This window comes from Myxocyprinus asiaticus, chromosome 4, assembly GCF_019703515.2.
Source record: "Myxocyprinus asiaticus isolate MX2 ecotype Aquarium Trade chromosome 4, UBuf_Myxa_2, whole genome shotgun sequence".
Taxonomy (NCBI): Eukaryota; Metazoa; Chordata; class Actinopteri; order Cypriniformes; family Catostomidae; genus Myxocyprinus; species Myxocyprinus asiaticus.
The window spans coordinates 11,029,575-11,049,466 of NC_059347.1; positions in this window are offsets into that span (position 1 = coordinate 11,029,575).

The window sequence follows — 19,892 nt, forward strand, 5'->3', positions numbered from 1 at the left end:
CAGTTGTGCTCAAAAGTTTGCATATCCTGGCAGAAATTGTGAAATTTTGGCATTGATTTTGAAAATATGACTGATCATGCAAAAAAACTGTCTTTTATTTAAGGATAGTGATCATATGAAGCCATTTATTATCACATAGTTGTTTGGCTCCTTTTTAAATCATAACGATAACAGAAATCACCCAAATGGCCCTGATCAAAAGTTTACATACCCTTGAATGTTTGGCCTTGTTACAGACACACAAGGTGACACACACAGGTTTAAATGGCAATTAAAGGTTAATTTCCCACACCTGTGGCTTTTTAAAGTGCAATTAGTGCCTGTGTATAAATAGTCAATGAGTTTGTTAGCTCTCACTTGGATGCACTGAGCAGGCTAGATACTGAGCCATGGGGAGCAGAAAAGAACTGTCAAAAGACCTGTGTAACAAGGTAATGGAACTTTATAAAGATGGAAAAGGATATAAAAAGATATCCAAAGCCTTGAAAATGCCAGTCAGTACTGTTCAATCACTTATTAAGAAGTGGAAAATTCAGGGATCTCTTGATACCAAGCCAAGGTCAGGTAGACCAAGAAAGATTTCAGCCACAACTGCCAGAAGAATTGTTCGGGATACAAAGAAAAACCCACAGGTAACCTCAGGAGAAATACAGGCTGCTCTGGAAAAAGACGCCATGCTTGTTTCAAGGGGCACAATATGACAATACTTGAACAAAAATGAGCTGCATGGTCGAGTTGCCAGAAAGAAGCCTTTACTGCGACCAATGCCACAAAAAAGCCTGGTTACAATATGCCCGACAACACCTTGACACGCCTCACAGCTTCTGGCACACTGTAATTTGAAGTGACGAGACCAAAATAGAGCTTTATGGTCACAACCATAAGCGAGAGGGGTCAACAAGGCCTATAGTGAAAAGAATACCATACCCACTGTGAAGCATGGTGGTGGCTCACTGATGTTTTGGGGGTGTGTGAGCTCTAAAGGCACAGGGAATCTTATGAAAATTGATGGCAAGATGAATGCAGCATGTTATCAGAAAATGTTGGCAGACAATTTGCATTCTTCTGCACGAAAGCTGCGTATGGGATGCTCTTGGACTTTCCAGCACGACAATGACCCTAAGCACAAGGCCAAGTTGACCCTCCAGTGGTTACAGCAGAAAAAGGTGAAGGTTCTGGAGTGGCCATCACAGTCTCCTGACCTTAATATCATCGAGCCACTCTGGGGAGATCTCAAATGTGCGGTTCATGCAAGACGACCAAAGACTTTGCATGACCTGGAGGCATTTTGCTAAGACGAATGGGCAGCTATACCACCTGCAAGAATTTGGGGCCTCATAGACAACTTTTACAAAAGACTGCACACTGTCATTGATGCTAAAGGGGGCAAGACACAGTATTAAGAACTAAGGGTATGCAGACTTTTGAACAGGGGTCATTTCATTTTTTTCTTTGTTGCCATGTTTTTTTTTTATGATTGTGCCATTCTGTTATAACCTACAGTTGAATATGAATCCCATAAGAAATAAAAGAAATGTGTTTTGCCTGCTCACTCATGTTTTCTTTAAAAATGGTACATATATTACCAATTCTCTAAGGCACAACTGTATGTAACATACGAATTCAGATGATGAAAAAATGTTTGAGAAATAGAAGATGGAAACTTAACACACTACTACAATACAAAGAATACATATTTCAAAGCTGCATGCATTTATTGTTGCAGGAAAATGAGTAGATGGTATTATTTTAACATATTAATTGCAATATTATGTAATAAATCATATCCTGTCAACTGCGGTGTGCAAAATAATTTTGCATGCTTAAAGTCTAATATGTCAGCGCACTGAACAGCACAAGCAAACTAAAGCATTTGACACAGCAACAAGGTTTGAAACTAATAGTGAAAGATCCATGTGCAACATCAGGTGACTTACGTTTTGATGTTATTAACTGTATAACAAATTATTTGATCCTATATTGATGGGCAATTTGGTGTCTAGCCTTGTATCTTCCATCCGGTAAAGTCTGAGTTTTAGAATTCATAAGTAATGAGTAATGTGATTAATGTTCAGACAGAGTAATTAATCAGGTAATCCCTTTAAAATCTAAAAAGAAAAGTCAATAGTAATTAGTAACAGGTTTTTGCTGTATCTTCCTCAACAATGCCTGGGACAGACAAAGACATGGCAACTCAAATGCACACATGCATACATGTAAACACATCTCTGATCTTTTATTGTGCTTTGAAGAGCGTTTTTGACTGTAGAATGCTGTAGGTCAATGGACACAAAGTCATTCATTGCTTATTGTACAGATCTATGATCCGTTTACTTCAAAGAGTCAAAGATTTGGACCGTAGCATTGAGCAAACACTGTGATATAACACGGGTGTCAAAGAGACAATGAAAGAAGATTAACCAAACAGCTGTGTGATGTTATAACCTTCCTATGTTGCATAAACCCTTTAGTTGCAACAACAGTCTTTGGGTCCTACATTTGGATTTCCGCCAAGGCTAGCACAGTCGTTACAGTTCAATACAGCTGATGGATTACATACTTATTTCTGCACATTTTTCACATCTATTAAGAACATAGAGTCATATGGGCCTGGGTATCTCAGCGAGTATTGAGGTTGACTACCACCCCTGGAGTCGCGAGTTTGAATCCAGGGTGTGCTGAGTGACTCCAGCCAGGTCTCCTAAGCAACCAAATTGGCCCAGTTGCTAGGGATGGTAGAGTCACATGGGGTAACCTCCTCATGGTCGTGATTAATGGTTCTCGCTCTCAATGGGGCGCGTGGTAAATTGTGCGTGGATCACGGAGAGTAGCATGAGCCTCCCGTGCTGTGAGTCTCTGCGGTGTCATGCACAACAAGCCACGTGATAAGATGCACGGACTGACTGTCTCAGAAGCGGAGGTAACCACGAGGACCTACTATGTAGTGGGAATTGGGCATTCCAAATTGGGAGAAAAGGGATAAACTTAAAAAAAAAAAAAAAAAAAAAAAAGACCATAGAGTCATTGTGAGGCATCAGATACAGTGTTGGGGATTAACTAATTAAAAGTAGCAATGTTACTAATTGAATTACATTTTATTGTGTTAATGTTTTAATGTCAGTAGTGTGACAGTGCTGTAATTCAGCTGTTTTAAAACCAATAACAAGTTACCATTTCGAATAAGTAGCGCTATAATGTGTCAAATGCTACATTGTATATAGCGTTTGATTTAAAGTAACAAAGGATTTAAATATTGCTCTGTTTCCCACCCACACCTATCATATCAATTCTGAAGATATGGAATAAACCTCTGGAGTTTTATGGATTACTTTTAGGCTGACTTTATGTGATTTTTGGAGATTCAAAGTTCTGGCCATCAACCACTTGCATTGTGAGGACCTAAACTGCTGAGATATTCTTCTAAAAATCTTTATTTGTGTTCAGTGGAAGAAAGAAAGTCACACATCTTGGATGTGAATGATGTAAATAATGAGAGAATTTTCACTTTTGGGTGAACTATCCCTTTAAGCAGCATCAACAGATCATGGGCAGGTGTCTGTGTGCATTTATGCCTATGTATAAGATGACAGTGAAGGTTGCCGGTGAAAGCGTGTGTGTGACGGGGAAGTCTGGCCGTACGAATCACTTCTTGATTCTTAAGACCAACCAATGATTCACGATTACGTCCTAAGCTTACAACTCAAGAAAAACAGTAACTCAAAGAAAAGGGCTCTGCCCATTCCTATAATCACTCTGAAGCATAAAAGCATGTTATCCCCTTCTCTTCTAATGACATTTAATTCTTTGATATTCTCATTTAATCAGTAATGGCACAATAGGAAACAATGAAGAAAAACATTATGCATGCACACACACACACACACACACACACACACACACACACACATTCACTGGGCTTATTTAAGCATTTAAGTATGCTAATTATTATGTCTGAGACAATGTTAAGATACAGTTGTTTGCCTTTGGTGCTTTGTGAATTACATATTTATTTGTCTCTTTTCCTCTCACGTCTAGAGGTCACAATGGATGTGGTCCCTTTAGGCCAGAAACAAATATTTTGACGTTTGTAATCGTAATGTTATTGTTTACATTTCAGTTTTGACTTGAAAATGAACAAATACTAATCTAATCTATAAGGTCTAATCTCTGGATAAAAGATTATTAAAATGATTTGTGCATAATTTCATATTATATTCATAATGGGTTGTGAATGCTGTTTCATGTTGACTAATCTAACATAGCAAAATCTAACACTGAAAAGACTAAACACAGGATCACTGAGCTACCCAATAGACTTCAGAATGATATTATGTACTTTAAACACACCCTTCCCCAGCTCTCTATTTCTCTTCTAGTGGCTCCAAAAGGTCTCCATTGGTTCTTCCGGGTGGGGCAGTCTGTTTTTGGATGCCTCTCTCAGGATCTTCAGTCCTCAGCTGTCCTTGCATTCTCAGCCTCTCAAGCCCAGCTCATATCACACATTACTCCCATTCATGCCGACCGCAATCTCTATCACACTTCCCCACAGCTGCTGACCTCTGAAACAGAGAGAGAGGACGATGATCCTTCCTTCTACAGCAAAATATATATACAGAAATTTTGCTTTAGACTTTTGAGTGCTGTACAATGCTAGGATGTTGTGGATGGTTGCCAGGGCGTTGCTAGGGTTTGGGTGGTTGCTAGTGCACTGCTAATCCTAAGTAGTCTATATGGTGATCTGGGGGTTGCTAGTACATTGCTAGGTGGTTGCCAGGGTGTTGCTATGTGGTTGCTAAGGTGCTCTGAGGGGGGTTTAGCATGTTGCTTTGCAGTTCTTATGGTGTTGTGGACGGTTGACAGGGTGTTGCTAGGTGGTTGCAAGGTTTTTGCTAGGTGGTTGCTAGGGTGATGAGTGGTTTCTAGAGCATTGCTAGATGATCTCTAGGGTGATGTGGGTGGTTGCTAGGGTGTTCTGCATAATTTCTAGGGCATTACTAGGTAGTCTCTTGGATGAAATAGGTGGTTGCTAGGGCATAACTAGGTGTTTTTTAGGGTTTTCTAGGTGGTTACAAGGCCATTGCTAGATGATTGCTAGGGTGATATGGGTGTTTGATAGAATGTTCAGGATAGTTTCTAGGGCTTTACCAGGTGGTTTCTAGGGTGGTTTTGGTTGGTTGCTGGGGCATTGCTAGGTGGTTTCTAGAGTGATATAGGTAGTTGCTAGGGGATTATTACTATGTGGTTTCTACTGTGTTCTGGGGCTATTATTAGGTGGTTTCTAGGTTGATCTAGGTGGTTTTTAGGGCATTGCTACATGGTTGCTAGGGTGATAAAGGTGGTTTCTTCTCTGTTCTGTGTGGTAGCTAGGACATTGCTAAATGGTCTACAGGGTGACATAGGGGGTTGCTAGTGTGTTCAGGGTAGTTTCTGGGCATTACTATGTGGTTTCTAGGGTGTTCTGTGTGGTTGCTAAGTGGTTGCTAGGGTGATGCAGGTGGTTGCTAGTGTGTTCAGGATAGATTCTAGGCATTACTATGTGGTTTCTAGGGTGTTCTGCGTGTTTGCTAAGTGGTTGCTAGGGTGATTCATGTGGTTGCTAGTGTGTTCAGTATAGTTTCTTGGCATTATTATATGGTTTCTAGGCTGTTCTGGGTGGTTGCTAGGCAGGGTTGGGAGGGTTAATTTTAAAATTTTATCAGTTACAAATACAGATTACTATTAAAAATGTAATCAATAACTTAATCCAGTTACCTCAATAAGAAAGTAATGTAATCCAATAACTTTGTTACTTTTTGAATACCTCAAGATCACATATATGAATAAAGTCAAGAGAAACTTCAGTTCAGTTGCCTTCTGAATGCAAACAAACCGTATTTAAATAATGTTATGAGTGATGTAGCTATTATTATATACATTATAAGAAAAAAACATGAAAAAAAGGGACACTGATTCCTTAATAGGAAAACAGAATGTGTTCAAATGTGGAACAGCTAATTTTTAACCAAATCAGGTGATCTGTTACAGAAAATAGTTTATTTTCTCATCAAGCGAATACAGTTAGAACAGATGCACTAAATTATGTCTTGGTTAACATTAAACAAAATATAACAGGATATACCTCAGATTCAAAAACACTACATAGTTGAATTCAGCCATGTATTGCAGTTAGCGTGTAGACTAATTGGCACTGGCCATTCATTAACTTCCAACTGCAATAGGTAGATCACATGCTATCTTCATCATCATCATTATTATTAATGCCTCCAGTGTCTGTCATCTGCTTTCTCACGATCCACAGTCAAACATCACCAGTTAACCTTTATGTGTGATTCTATGTTTATGTTTAAGGAGGATTTTAATGACAAAAATAAATAAATAATTTAATATATATATATATATATATATAAAATCTTGCTTTAAAGAATAGATAAAAATAGTTTTTAACCTTTTTAGCGTGTCTTGATTTACTTATTCCTACTTTCTATGAGTTTTCAACTTTTGAACTTCTTAACGATACATTTATAATAAATATCAACATCAGATAAATTATCCTTTGCACTTTTCCCCTAAGAAATTAATAATATTTTCAATTCATTTGGTATTCATGTGTACAATCTGGATTTCTTTTAACAAAGAAAAAAAGAAATGCTGTACCAATTACAGTTGTCATTACAACATGAACTCATTTCAGAGAACAATTTTAGATTTTCAACTGAAGTTAGGATGGAAATGAGAAGTCACACTAAAGTTTCGACAGCAGGCGTCCGGTGTACCGCAATACTGGCCATTCGCCGGGGGGAGCGGTCGTTTCTCCGCTTCTATTCCTGCTCCCACGAAAACAATCGAAAGACGGAATGATGGCAAAATTAGGGAACACTTATGACTGTTTTTAGCTTTCCTAGCTAACATGATTTTCATATGGGTCTTACCTTTAAATGCTTCTTTAAATCACCCTTCAAGGGTGTAGATTTGGTTTGAACATGGGGGGGGGGGGGGGGGGAATTCAGTGTGAAGAATTTACATATTTCCATTGATCATTGTATAAATATTGGGGGGATGTACTTGCTTGTTTTGATTATTGGGGGGGGTTGGGGGTTACTTCCCCCCATCCCCCCTGGAATCTACACCCCTGGGGTCCTTGGAAATACAGTGCATCTTCACAGCTGGAAGGAAGAAATTGCACTGAACTGTAATGTTTCCCTTTTCTCCATTGAAGTGACAAGAATGTTGGAATTTCCACAAACAATTATAATATTTCCCAGTGGCCACTGCAATGAAAAAGCACTTTTAATGGTTTGACCTTGCTTGCCTCAAGAGCACAGTGTTGATGTGAGACAGATGTTATTTACACATGCGACAGTAAGTGACGCCAGATTAACGCGAGTCATGAGAGAGAACCAGAAGAGATCTCGAGGGTGCATCTGATCATATCTGTACCACTCTAAAGCAAGTAGCTGTATTTACCATTTTATGTCAGGAGGATCTTTTGTTTTGTTTTTTGTTATAAGTACAAAATTGTAATCCTGCTAGTAATCCCAATTTTTACCAAATGTAACTGTAATCTGAATAAATTGGGTTTTTATGTAACTGTAACGGATTGCAGTAAAAAAAAAAAAAAAATTGTTTTATGATTACGTAACACCGTTACAAGTACTCCGTTACTCCCCAAGCCTGTTGCTAGGGCATTGCTAAGTGGTCTCTAGGGTTAAATGGGTGGTTGCTAGGGCACTACTAGGTGGTTTCTAGGGTGTTCTAGGTGTCTAAGGCTCGGGTTTACTTTGTTTTTATGTGTTCCGGATCGTATTGCACCTGGTCATCTGTGTCACCTTTCAAAGTATACTCTTCTGACCGCGAGTGAATACAAACACATTCGACTCATGCCCACTACAACTGCTTTGTGATACACGCACAGAGAAGGACTGTCCACTTGTCGAGAACATCTGAGCTGCATACGGACAGTCCGCGCAGCTGTGCTGATGACGGAATTTGCATCATGCATACTGTGCATGGAGCAAACAACAATGTGGACAACCGAAGTATACTTTGACCTTTACTAGTGCATTGCCGGCTTGAGGCTGTCTACATTGGACGCGTCGACACAAACGTTCTAAACCATTTAATTTGTGTAGTAGCGCCAACGCGTGCAGCGCAATATGAAACGGGACACAGTAATGCGCTCAATAAGCCACGTGATAAGATGCGTGGATTGACGGTCTCAGACACAGAGGCAACTGAGATTCGTCCTCCGCCACCCGGATTGAGGCGGGTCACTACGCCACCACGAGGACTTAGAGTGCATTGGGAATTGGGCATTCTAAATTGGGGAGAAAAAGGGGAGAGAGAAAAAAAATGAAATCATGGGGGAGAACGAAAGAGATTTAGGGAGTAAAGATTTTGTAAACTCCACAGAGGGGATGGATTGAGCTTTTGAAAAAAGGGGGAGATTTGGATCTGAGGGTCTCAGCGGGGGTTAGCGCCTCTCACTGTGCGTCCTAAATGCAACACGTGCCACGTTTCTTTCATAACCTCTGTTTCTGGACCACAGCCGGTCGTCCATCTCACTCCACAGTTTGCCTCCATTATCCTCACTCTCACAGCTTAACCTGATTCAATATGACAACTATGAGTTATAAAGACCGTACTGTGAATGCTTCAGTTTTGCCACAGTGGTTTATAGGAAATACATGCCATGTTTCATTTAAGCTGCCTGGCATTTTTCTTGTGCTGGTTTGCCTTGTGATGACCCATGGGAAATAAGTATCACAAATAAGATCTCCTTAATATCTCAATTGTTTCTTGATACTAGAGCATTGATATTATATGGAGAACAAATTAAGTCTCCTGTTTCATGATCCTTCTCCAAAAAGACTCTGATAATATCACATAAATAAAATAAATATCACCTCTAGAGTTTTAGAACAGATCTCAATAATGTGAGAGATTCAATGTGATCATTCCTCATCCAAAACTTCCCAGACCAAATTATCCACATCCATTTAATTAACTCTATACTCATATAGAGACGTTTATTCCCCCTAGTGAATTTTAGGAGAAACATCTAGACAAAGTTGATACTTAAATGAGACATACTGCAAGTGAGATCTTCAATGAGGAATTAAATACATTTACTCCTCATTAGATATTAATGTAACTTCTGCCCAACCCATCCAGGGAAAATATGATGGTCACATACAGAACTACAGCTGGTGATTTTGCAAACATAAGGAACCAGTTTATGGACTGGTAGGGTATGTGTGTGTTACTATGGTGTCTGGTAAAGAAGGATATAAACAGATGAGAGCAGATAGTAGCAGATGTCTGGGGGGCAGGATTGAGAGAGAGAGAGAGAGATGACCGTCTGTACGTGGTATTATAGAAACATAATGCATAATAGATGTTACACATGTAGAGACGTAAGATATAAGAGATGTAAGGGGTGGCAAGATCCTGCTAGAACATTACAAGGACATTTCACAGTCCACATGGTGGGAAAGGAAGTGTCTCCTAATGAGAAGTGTCACTTTGAACAAATGCAAACTGTAATTTTTTGGCAAGCACAACAGATCAGGCAATATTGTACTGTAAGTATTGTCTGAATAAATGCAAAATGCAATTACATTTTATAACATATAGATGTATAAACTTATATATATATGTATATATATATATGAGATGATATTCTTCTCACCACAATTGTACAGAGCGGTTATCTGAGTTACTGTAGACTTTGTCAGTTTGAACCAGTCTGGCCATTCTCTGTTGACCTCTCTCATCAACAAGGTGTTTTCATCCGCAGAACTGCCGCTCACTGGATGTTTTTTGTTTTTGGCACCATTCTGAGTAAATTCTAGAGACTGTTGTGGGTGAAAATCCCAGGAGATCAGCAGTTACAGAAATACTCAAACCAGCCCATCTGGCACCAACAATCATGCCATGGTCCAAATCACTGAGATAAAATTTTTTTCCCCCATTCTGATGGTTGATGTGAACATTAACTGAAGTTCCTGACCCGTATCTGCATGATTTTATGCACTGCACTGCTGCCACACGATTAGCTGATTAGATAATTGCATGGATGATTGTTTATAAAAAATGCATTTCTCCTCACTGTATTACTGTCACAAACTATTCTGTGTTTCCCCCGTCTTCTAGAGAATCATTTTGAAATCACCTTCTTCACTTCATTTCCCAAGATGCACCATTATCATCCTCACACCTCTTCCCTCATCATTGTCTTCAGCTGTTTTGTGTTAACTATCATTTGTACTTTTATTTATACCCTTCATGTTCAGCTATTAGTTGTCAAGTCTCGTCTATGGCAGTATAGAATAACATTCATCCTTTTGTTCATGAAGCTATGTGTTATGTATCCTTCTTATTGTTGATGCTAATCTCTTATTTATATAAGATATATATACGTTTTTGACCATCATCATTAAAATACTGCATTTGGGTTCAACCAGCATCTCTCTCCTGGCTCTTTGCTAACAATTACAGCCTGTACAGCTGAAAACAACTTGCTTCATAACTCGCTTTTGGCATCCCTCCATGGACATTTTTACCTGGAAAATGGAGCTTATACGCCCAAAAACACTTACTGCTTTGGCCACCAGGGGCAGTGTTTCGAATTTTGGTGAGTACAGACCAATTTTAGCTAAAGAAAAGTCAACCTACTGTTTCCGATTTCACTAAGATCTCAAATTATGCTTTACCCTTAAAAGTTTCTGTCATTTCTCTCACTCTCTCACAAATAGGCACACTTCCTGTGAGTCATCTGTCCCAGAAATAATGACCAGCTCATACAGTATAAATTTGGGTGTACACTGACCCATGTACATAAAAAATTGTGATAGTAAAACAATGTTGTTTCCAAAATTAATGAATTACCCTTTTTTATTTTTCTGAAGCAAAATAGTAGTTAAAGAACTTTTTTTTTTTTTTTTTCACAATATTTGAACTATTAGTGAAATTATTAGTATTATATAATATATTTATATATTAATATTTGTTCAGCGTTTTTTGCAGTATTGTTCCAAAGCAGCTTTTTTTTTTTTCATAGTGACATTCAACCAGTGAGCAAGCTAAGAACAACAGCGATGAAAAAATTATTTGAAAGATAATATATACAATATATTATAATATGTATAATACATATGCATACTGTATGTTCATACCTATTTCTGTACATATATATGTTGCAAGTAAGGAGAAATTAACACTTTGCAGACAAATTTTTTATTTTTTACTGTTACTGTGGGTTCACACATCCTCCGTGAGCAGCGCGTTTTCGTTTCGGCGCCCATATTAACAGATTATAGTGTTTCCACTGCAAGCTGACGGAAGGTGACGTGTCCCAGATGCGGCAGTGAGCGGATAGTTTCGGCATTAAGCCTGTTTTTCCACAAGGCTCACACTGAGCTCAGCGGCTCTGGGTGCACTAGAACACTAAAATAATCAGGAGATTATAGAAAAGACACAAAAGCAAATTAAAATAATTAAAACCAAACCTATAGTACACTACAATTTATATGTCTGCATGCAAGTAAATTCAATAAAATAACTTAATAAAGGAAAGAATTAATAAACTGCCAGACCTTTTGCCATTCTGTGTATATAGGTGTACAGTATAGACACTACATTAACCAATCACAACCAAGTGTGCTGATAAAGATGAAGTGCACGTGACTGCCCGCTGTTGTCCTAGAAGCAGCAATAACCTCAGCTTATGACCTTATCAAAGAAAAAATTTGGCGTAGGACCCATAGATAATGTAATTTTCTGCACAGAGGCGCTGCTGTTTCACGCGGAAGAGACAAAGCCAATGTGAACGTCCAACGCAACCGCTCCGCTCACACGCCTCTTGCAGAGGATGTGTGAACCCGGCGTTATATATTTTGTAAAATCTTGTCATTTTCCCTTAAATTTTCTATGGACCCCATATCACCCCCTTGCAGCCCCATGGGGGTCCCTGGACCCCAGTTTGAAAACCACTGCTTCCTTCAATCACTGTAACGCACAGCTTTTAATGGCTAATGCTTTAAATAATAATGACCTAGGTAATTTAGCCCAGGTGTGCCATTAGGTTTCATGAACCTGTTTTATATAATTATTTCATTAACTTTAGTCAGACTATAGCACATGTCTTTATCAGCATATTGTTATTGAACTATTAAGAATAAAGGGTCTGTGTCAAACACTTGGGTGTGGCAGGCAGCTATTGACAAGGAGAGTGGGAGGAGATGATGACAAAATGAAGGGGGAAGGAATGAGGGGTTAGTGAAAACAACATGACCTGGATTTCTCTCATCTGCCGTTCCATTGTCATGGTTACGGGTAGCGAAGTGTCTTTTGTGTGGGTCAGAATGAAGGTTTGCTGGAGATAGCATACTAATAATGAGGGGAAAACCATGACAGAACACAAAGCCAGTTTTGCGTGTTTTTGCTGTGTTGGTTTCATATGTTGTGAATTTAACAGTTGGTTTCTCTGAATGTGAATACAACAGTGGCTTTCTCTTTTTCTGATGTGGAGGTGTCAATTTGTAGATGTGCCGTGGTACAGTGATAGTATCGGAAGGTAATTTGTGATAGGCCGATGTATCCATAGAACACCATTTGTAGATGCCTCATTTGGCTGAACTTTATTTGGAGTTTTCTATGAAGAAACTGGTGTTTTAGAAGGAATTTTGCAACATTTATTTACTTTAAAACTCGGAGCCTGGGTAGCTCAGCAAGTAAAGACGCTGACTACCACACCTGGAGTTGCAAGTTCGAATCCAGGTTGTGCTGAGTGACTCCAGCCAGGTCTCCTAAGCAACCAATTGGCCGGTTGCTAGGGTGGGTAGGGTCACGCTGGGTTAACCTCCTCGTGGTCGCTATAATGTGGTTCTCGCACTCGGTGAGGCGCATGGTGAGCAGTGCGTGAATGCCGCGAAGAATAGCGTGAGCCTCCACACACGCTACGTCTCCGCGGCAACACGCTCAACATGCCACGTGATAAAATGCGCAGATTGATGGTCTCAAACATAGAGGCAACTGAGATTCGTCCTCCGTCACCCGGATTGAGGTGAGTCACTACGCCACTACGAAGGCTTAGAGCGCACTGGGAATTGGGCATTCCGAATTGGGGAGAAAAATAAATAAAAAATAAACTATTTTAAAATTCTGAAAGTGTTTTCATAAATATGGTTGTACTTATCAGACTGGCAGACGTAATGTACAGTAAATGATATTGTATTATTTAATATCTGTGTAATACAAGCTCATTTTATGATATTATAGATGTACATGTAATTTACAGACTATACATCGCACTGCAATTGTTTATTATCTCAGTTTAATGAATCATTTAGCATAATAGTTTAATAGCCAAGGTGATGGTTTATAAAAATGGAGTGACTATTCCACTACAGTAGGTGTAAATAGCACCTGCCACACATTGCGGCTATTTGCACTCCAGTAGTCTGGTAGATATGCTGAAATTGAGGACAAACTACGCCCCTAGTGACACTGCAGTAGCATGGGGTGTAACGACAGAGTGGATGTGCTCTTTTTGTGTGGACGACCCTGGTTGGATTTTGCCTTTTGTCCCACTTTTTCCTCTCCTGTTATTTGTCTCCACTCTTAAAATCTCCTTCAATACTACTAATAATAAAGAAAAAAATAATTATAAAAGTTGATTTCCTTGCAGTGATTTGGTCACGGTGAAGGTCAGGGAGTTGAGAGAAAGTTTTGATCCGGGTAAAATTAACCATGTTTTAACTATAATAATATTGTAGTAACCATTTTTTTTTTTATTTTTTTTTTTTTGGCTAAAGCCATAGGTTTAATGCAGTTAACCATGGTGTTACTACAGTAAAATGCTGTTAATATAGTAATGTTATGAAGATAAATTAATTTATGGTTATGGCCCATCCATTCCGTTGCGTACCCTTTTGGGGGAAAAATGACCATACAAATGGCTTACATATCATGTCTCAGTATATTAAATCTGCATGCATATATTTTATTATTGAAAATGTTACACGTCAATTTTTGTTTTCAACAGTTTTTTATCAAAAAAAAATTTTTTTATATCTCTTTTGCAAACATTAAAGGAATGTTCTTGGTTCAATTCAAGTTAAATTCAATCAACAGCATTTGTGACTGTGGATTACCACAAATATTCATTTCAACTTTTCATCTTTTCTTAATTGGAGGTTATAGTGAGGCACTTACAATAGAAGTGAATGTGGACAATTTTTGGAGGGTTTAAAGGCAGAAATGTGACACTTATAATTTTATAAAAGCACACATTAATTCTTCTGTTAAAACTCATGTATTATTTGAACTGTAAAGTTGTTTAAATTGTCATTTTTATAGTCGTTTCAGGGTTTTAGTGTTTGTTGACATTACATCGTCATGGCAATGAAGTTATAAAATTGGCAATAACTTTACACAGAAAAGGTTAGTAAGTGATTTTGTCACACTAAAATCAAGTTTACAAGCATATCCTTTATGTCTTGTGGCTATACTTTTGAAACAGTGAGTATTTTAACAAATAAAATTGGCCCCCATTCATTTCCATTGTAAGTGCCTCACTGTAACCAGATTTTTGCTTTTTTTTAAGAAAAAGAAGGACGAGTCAAAAAGACTTTTTGTGGTAATCAATATTATGCCACAAACGCTGTCAATGTGCTTAACTTGTACTGAACCTGGAATATTCCTTTAAAGGGATAGTTTACCCAAAAATGAAAGTTAACATCATTTACTCACCCTCATTCCATCCCAGATGTGAATGACTTTCTTTTATCTGCTGAACTCAAATGAAGATTTTTAGATGAATATTTCAGCTCTGTAGGTCCATTCAGTGCAAGTGAATGGTGACCAGACCTTTTGTAACTCCAAAAATCACATAAAGGAAACATAGAAGTAATCCATACGATTCCAGTGGTTAAATCCATAACTTCAGAAGCAATATGATAGGTGTGGGTGAGAAACAGATCAATATTTAAATATATTTTAACTCTAAATAACCACTTTCACTTTCACTTTCAGATGTGAACGTGAAACTAAACAGGCACCACATGTGACTTTCAGATGTAAAGGTGAAAGTGGAGATTTAGGGGGGAAAAAAGGACTTAAATTTTGATCTGTTTCTCACCCACACCAATTATATTGCTTCTGAAGTTATGGATTTAACCACTGGAATCGTATGGATTACTTCTATGTTTCCTTTATGTGATTTTTGGAGTTACAAAAGGTCTGATCACCATTCACTTGCATTGTATGGACCTACAGAGCTGAAATATTCTCCTAATATTATATTCTTCTAATATAAATATTCTGTGTTCTGCTGAAAAAAGAAAGTCATTCACATCTGGGATGGCATGAGGGTGAGTAAATGATGAGAGAATTTTCATTTTTGGGTGAACTATTCCTTTAAATTGTACTAGGGAAAATTACATATGTTTATACATATTGATATTATATCACCAATCAGATACTGTGGGTTGTAGATTTTGACATCAGCATTGGGTATTGAAAAACTCCTGTAGATGGTAGATGTAAAAAAAAAAAAAAAAATAAAAAATCAAATAAAAATAAAAAAAACATGGTAGTACCATGCTACTTTTGGGTTCTATGTTGTACAGTATGTTCTTAGTGTGTCTGTAGAGCATCTTTTTCCAGACTCCTTGATGTGTTATAATCAGAGGTGGCATTGATGCGAACAGTACCCAACCCATCCTCTTCTGTGCCCATGCTGTGTGGCTGGCATTGCCACAGGCTTCACCAGTGTGTGTGTGTGTGTGTGTGTGTGTGTGTGTGTGTGTGTGTGTGTGTGTGTGTGTGTGCGTGCTGAACTCTAATTTAGCCCAGAATAAAAGCTGCTCTCTGAGATTAAAAGCAATTAAAACAGCAAAAGAAACCGTCCCTTATTCAAACACTCACTGCTTTTGTTAGTGCAGGTGTTTACGAGCTTCACTAGCCATGCATTTAAACTTGTTTTAAACTTCATGAACTAAAAAGTACCAGGCCATTTAATGTTGTACAAAACTAACAAAACTAACTTTTAGCTGTAGGTATTTCCAGTTTACAGTCTATGTCCTCCGAGAAAACAGACCAAAACTACTAATGACTCATCTTGTTTGCAAAGGCTTATTCAATTTGTTGTCTTATAAAATGCTTTCTTGTCCTTTCCCATAATAACACTTCCCACCCATTAGTAATCAAGATGTGGAGGTTTGGCTGGTTAACAAGAGCACTGTACTGTAAAATATATATTGCATTAGAACTTTTGAATGGCCTTCTATGGAGAAAGATGCTTTTGCAGCATCTCCTGTTCCTCAGCAGTTCCAAAGTGAAATGCCCACTGTGTGGCGCTAAAAGCGAGTTAAATGTTCTCCCAAACACATGAGGGTTTTTAAGGTTAATTCTCTATCGAGTTTTAAATCAACAAAACTGACCATCATACCCTAAACCTTAAACCTAAACCTAACCGATAGTGTCATAAAAGCAAATGTGAGATGAAAAAAACAATTACTGAAGCATAGCAGTTGATAGCAGTTGAACAAGCTTGAAAATGTAGTTAGTTATGCAATGCAAACATTAAAATGTATCGCCTTACAAGTCATGTGCTTTAGTAAATGTGTTTAGATGTCATAAGATAGCATTGTGTAAGAAACAGGGCGAAAAGTAAGAGTGTTTTTGAACTAATAATCAGCCATTTTACTCGTAATATGTGCAGAGGTGAAAAGTCGTTGTTGTAGCGCCTCTAGTGTTCATTTCACCAGGAAACTGCAGTGATATGTCGAACGAGCCATTTTTGCCAAAATGTAGGCATAGTAATGTGATTCTGTGAGACCAGTTTGCATGTACTTCTATGTTTTCAAAGTTATGTCTGTGAAATAACCTGTAAATATTACTTTTGGTTGGACAAAAATTCGGATAACAGAGTCTATACACATATTCCACAATTTAAAAAAAATTTTTTTTTTTGGTGTTTTATTAATGATTTTTTTTTTTTTAAACCCGTCTATTATTGTGGTATGATCTATTTTTAGATAAATCCACCCCTAAACGGCACATAAAATAAAAATAAACTATGATTGGTTGCTTTACATCAGACAATCTCTACTTGTGTAAGTGGGAGACTACGCAAGACTATGCTCATAATGACTAACAGCGCAGTTTAGCAACAAGCACATTAGCAACACACAGTCTTTGGGGATCTAGGGTAACTCATCTCAACTTACATTCCCAAATATAAGAGCTAAATCATCAGGGATTTAACACATACAAAATGTCTCAGACAAATATTGGGGAAAAATTGTATGTGGAAAGTGAAAAGGGGAAAATGCTGAGTGAGTGTTTAAAACTTCATGCTAGCTTGTTATTAGCTGTATGGTGCCTAAACCACATGGTTACTGTCATTTTGTCTGATAATACCAGGGTTTATGCCAAGCTCCAGTCCAGATGTGCAGAAAGCAAAAGAGAACCATGACTGGTAAGATTGCAATAATTACTTAAACTCTTACAAAAAAGTCTGGACTTCTGGCAAACTTGCCGCAAGTATTCCCACTCATTATTTTCACATGCAAACTAGCATGCTATTCGCCGCAAATGTTTGCCAGAAGTTTGTGGTGAACCTGCAGCAAACCTTTAGCGATAATGCAGAGTTTGCCGCAAAGCTCATTTGCATGTGGAAACAATGAGTGGTGAATTTGCGGCAACTCTACTGTAGATTTTTTTGTAAGGGTAGAGATTTACATTTTCTGATTGCCTGTGCAATTAGTCGCTGCAGTGATGCTAGGGTGTGCTGGGTGGTTGCCAGGGCATTGCTATGTGGTTGCTAGGTGGTTTCTTACTGGACAAAGTCAAAAGAGGCCACCCCCAAGTCTCTATGATATTTTGGTCCATAGCTATGTCTTAGGTCCCTCCTTAAATGTAAGCTTGAGAGGATTTTTCACGTGTTTGCATCTGCCAGGTGAAAATCGTAAGTATGATCACTTAAATATAAAGTTAATTAAACACACAGTTTGAGATCTCATTCATGTCTGTAGCACAAAAAAATAAATAAATAAATAAATAAATAAAAACGTTCGAATGTGGTAAAATAATAATAATAATAATAATAATTTTAAAAGACTTAAAAGTACTCTGAAAAGGAATCGTCCTTTTTGACATTCTCCTTTCAGTATAAAGTCAAGCAAATATATACAAACACAAATACACACATCACATAGTAATGAGAGCGCTTACAAAACAGGTGACAGGTGAGTCTGAGCTGACCAACACACCATTAACACACACACCTCTGTAAACAAGCTTTATTGTGCATTGAAATTTCACAGAAACTAAGCCTGACATGGTCATTCAGTTACTTTGAACTTAAGTACAAAAGTTGGCATAGATGGCTGAAAAACAAAGTGTCTCTGTTTTTGTAGCATCCTTGAAAAATCAGGATCAAAAGGACCACAGGGTTATTTGAGACGGCCATTCATTCATTCATTCATTCATTCATTTTTAAGTTCAAACATAACCAGGCCGTAAAACATTTGGGGTTGTATGTAAGTTGTGGTTTAAAAGATAGTGTATGCTCTGTCATATTTTACTCTCCTTCATGTTCTTTCCTTGAACACCAAAAGAAGATATAGGTCTTTTCCATAAAAGAGAAACAAAGTTCCTTTCGAGGCAAGTCAGTTCACTCTGCTGCCAACTTTGGAACGCTCCCGGGCAGCTGTTTTCTATGGATACAAGCGGCATGAATGTAAAGCTCCTATCTACTTGAATGGGAAAAGACTGAAATCTCCAAATTGTTCTTGTTTAGCTCAGATCATGTTAAAAAACTCTATTTTTCAGGCTGGTTCAGCTAATGCGCATGCACATTCTCGAGTTAAAGGATCAATATGTAACATATTTACTGTACTAAAGCATAACATTATAATAATATATTTTCAGAGATATAGGAAACATGCTAAGTTGAAATACTGGCTTCTCAGAAAATAATGCTACAGCCGTTTTATTCTACTTTGAAATGTTCATTCCGGACTGGAATTTTTCTGTTTGTGTTTTGGCCTGTGTGATCCCACCCACTGCCCATTTCCCAATAGTATTTCGACAACCCGGGTTGCCTGATTGGAAACAAGTTAGCGGGCAAACACAGCGTGCTGCAGCCATAGAAGCCAGCAATACATCTAGCTAATATTGACAGAGCTGGTTTATAAGTTGCAAACAATAAAAACATTGCAAACGTATACATTAGCTGATCAACTTACAGTGTAAGGCTCGTCGCTTGCCATTGTCAGTTTGCCCATTCCTGTTGTGTGTCCTCAACCTGGCAAACCACTTCAGTTTCAAGTCTGGGGAGTAGGAGGCAGGGGAGACAACTCTCTCCAATATTTTGAATTTGGACTGCAGTACCCATTTTAAACGCTTGATGTCAGTGTTACATATTGCTCTTTTAACTAACAGGCAATCTCTGTATCTAAAAGCTGATTGGCTCTTTTACCTCTAAGGCGGGACTTCCTTTACTACATCCGCCATATTGGGCATTTCAATTTCGCCCATTCATTTGAATACAAGTGGTTCATCTCATTCTATACAGTCTTTGCTTTCAAGCTCCAGACAGATTCAAAAAGCACTGTAAATAGTCCATATGACTCATGTGCTATACTCTAAATCTTCTAATACCATACGATAGCTTTGTGTGAGTGACATGAAAATTTAAGTCATTATTTGTAGTATGAAAGCTAAAAAGAACAACAAAAAGCACTACTAGTTTAAGTTGCCATCCACTTTTATTGTATGGAAAAAAAGAGCAATATATATATATATATATATATATATATATATATATATATATATATATACATATACACAATATATATATACATATACATATATATATATATTTA